This window comes from Meriones unguiculatus, chromosome 10, assembly GCF_030254825.1.
Source record: "Meriones unguiculatus strain TT.TT164.6M chromosome 10, Bangor_MerUng_6.1, whole genome shotgun sequence".
NCBI lineage: Eukaryota > Metazoa > Chordata > Mammalia > Rodentia > Muridae > Meriones > Meriones unguiculatus.
The window spans coordinates 16,660,973-16,664,003 of record NC_083358.1 but is presented as its reverse complement, the minus strand read 5'-3'; positions in this window follow the sequence as shown (position 1 = coordinate 16,664,003).

Here is a 3,031-nt window from a genome sequence, read left to right as displayed (position 1 = left end):
AAACCCTAGAAATGCTGAGGAGGTTCCTACATCTGCCCTGTGTTGGTTAATCCTGGGGCAGAGAATAGGGGGAGGGGAAGGGAGTGAGAGGCTACCCAAGCAGGGGTCACTTCCTTTTTCCTCTAAGTTCATCTCCAAACTTTATTCAAGTTGAGTTTCATTAAAGTCAGTTACACCCGGGGTTAGCAGCTGTAAGAATTACCTTTCACTGCTGGGCGTGGCAGCACAGGCCTTTAATCCCGGCACTTGGGAAGGCAGAGATAGGCCCAGCTCTGTGGCCAGGTTGGTCTACAAAGTGAGTTCTAGGACAACCAGGAGTACACAGAGAAACCCTGTCTCAAAAAACAAAGAAACAAACAAGACCGTTCACTTACTCAGGCTGTACACCTGGGAAGGAATAGAAATGAATTGCATGGGGAGACATTTCACTTTGGGATGACACAGTTGGAGGTCGTCTGGGGGCTAAGACTATTCATTTTCTCATTTACCTGCCCCTTTCTCATTTGTCATCTCCCCACAGCCAGACTGTCTCAAAACAATAAAAATCAATTAAAAGTACAAGGAAATAGATCCAATTTAAAGTCTATAGGAATTAACATAATTAGGTGATCAACGTTTTGAAAAAGCAAAATATCAGTAAAGAATAAGCCAATAATCCAAAACAAAATAGTCTCAGCAGAAAATAAAGCAGTTAGAATTAAATTATTCCAGAAACAAATAACATATGCCAGGTAGTTGCCGAGGCCCTGTCTATAAAGCAGGCAGCCAGGAAGCTGAGCTCACGTCTGTCACTCAACCCTCCTTGCAAATCACAGGTTCTCCTGTAGCCCAGGCTGGCATGGAACTCCCTGTGTAGCCAAGGATGTCCTTGAGCTTTTGGTCCTCCAGCCTCTTCCTTTTGGGTGCTGGGATGGCAGAAGCACACAACCACACTCATTCTATGCAATGCTGCGGACTGGACCCGGGATTTTGTGCCTTCTAGGCAAGTATCCCATCACGGAGCTTCATCCCCCTTTTAATTTTTATTTATTTATTTATTTCTGTGACAAGGTCTCTGTAAGCCACCCAAGCTTTTGGGACCTTTCTCTCAGCCTCCCGCACGACTGGGATAACAAACTTAGGCTACCAGGACCGCTTTGTTCTCCATCAGCCGTCTTAAGTCTAGAGGTTGGTGGACGTGATGATATACCATGGCATAACTCTCAGGGGAAAGAGTGGCCAAGGCAGAGGGGGGAAGTTGTTAGAGCCGGGGTTGACCCCATGGCTTCCGAGACTATGTGTGCCACCACCGCCCTGCTCAGCAGGTGAAGGTGCCCGCCGCTAAGAGGGAGGGCCGGAGTTCACCTGTGAACTCAGCTGGTGGGAGAGAAGAAACTCCGGCAAGGTGCCCTCCGACCAGACCCTCACCGCGGCACATGTGCCCACATGCATGCACACACATTGAAAGGAAAGATGTGGTCTCCGTGGAAACTTACTGGGTTCATGGGGGTGGTCAGCCAGACTCCACGGGCAGGTCAGCACGTGAAGTTCTAGGGCAGAAGGCGGCCTCCACTCTGCCCAAGGCCATTGTTCAGAGAAGGGGGTAGTTGTGTAAATTCTCACCAGTCAACCGTAACAGTAGCCGAACAGGGAGCTGACCTGATAGGAATGCAAGCATACGTCATGAAAACGCTCGAAGCGGTTTTTTAGCATCCGGCCACTGATGTGCACGATACCCATCCTCATCAGCACCTTGTCTTCTTGCTTTAAAATTTTTTTTTTTTTTTTTTTTTGCTATTTTAATAGGTGTATTGGATATCTCAAAGTCATTTTAAGTGGCATTTCCTTGGTGCCTAACGATGCCCATCTTTCATGGGCCTTTTGCCATAAGTATTGCCTCTTTGGTGAATGTCAGTATCTTCTTGCCCGTTTTCAACTGTTATCTTTTTTTTTTTTTTTTTTTACTGGTGAATCTTGAGAGTTTATGGATTACAAATTCTTTGTTCAACATTTGGCATTCAGATGGCAAAGGAGTAACAGCTAAGAGCAAACTTGACATAAATTGCAAAGCTTATGCAAAAATTAGTCTCAAAGGATTGTAGATTTAAATATAAAGTGGCTCAATAAAACTTTTAGAAAATGGTGGGAAATGAGCAGAATTAAATACGGAAATCTTTTCCTACTGAGAAAATTATGGAAACATTTTAAGTGAGTCTAATGGGATCAGTGGTGTGTGTGTGTGTGTGTGTGTGTGTATTTATACTCACCTGGGCAGGTGTATGTGGAAGCCAGAGCAGGTCGGTGGTGGCGCAAATCTTTAATCCCAGCACTCAGGGAGGCAGAGGCAGGTGGATTTTCTGTGAGTTCCAGGACAGCCAAGCCACAGAGAAACCTTGTCTCAACAAACCTAAACAAACAAAAAGAGCCAGTACAGCAACCATCCATACAGCTGCCCACCATCCTATTAAGAGCTGTTTTTAGACTGAGTTATATATATGAGTGTTATATATATATGTGGGTGTCAAAGGCCAGGGCAGGGTGTCAGATCCCCTAAACTGCAAAGGCCAGGGCAGGGTGTCAGATCCCCTAAACTGGAGCTACAGACAGTTGTGAGCCACCATGTGGGAACCCGGGTCCTCTGGAAGAGCAACAAGTGCTCTTAATGGCTGAGCCATCATTTCTCCAACCCCCACCACCTTGTTTTCTGATCCAGGACTTCTCACTGAACCTGGAGCTCAGCATCTCCATTAGACTGCTGGCCAGCGAGCCCCTGGAATCTGCCTACTTCCGTTTCCCATAGCTGGAGTTACAGACTTGTGCTTTTTATGCAGATAGTAGCATCAAACTTGAGGGGTTAGTGGTATAGTGTCTGCAGTGCAAGCATGAGGACACTTACTGAAAGAACTTGCAAGTTTTGGGGGGCAAGCAGCTGGCTTTGCTCCTCCATCCACTGACTCATCCCTGTCTTGTATCTGGAGAACAGTGCAAAATAAAGAAGGGAGCTCACACGGACCGGTCTCCAAAGGTGCTGTGTGCAATGGAGCACGGGTCG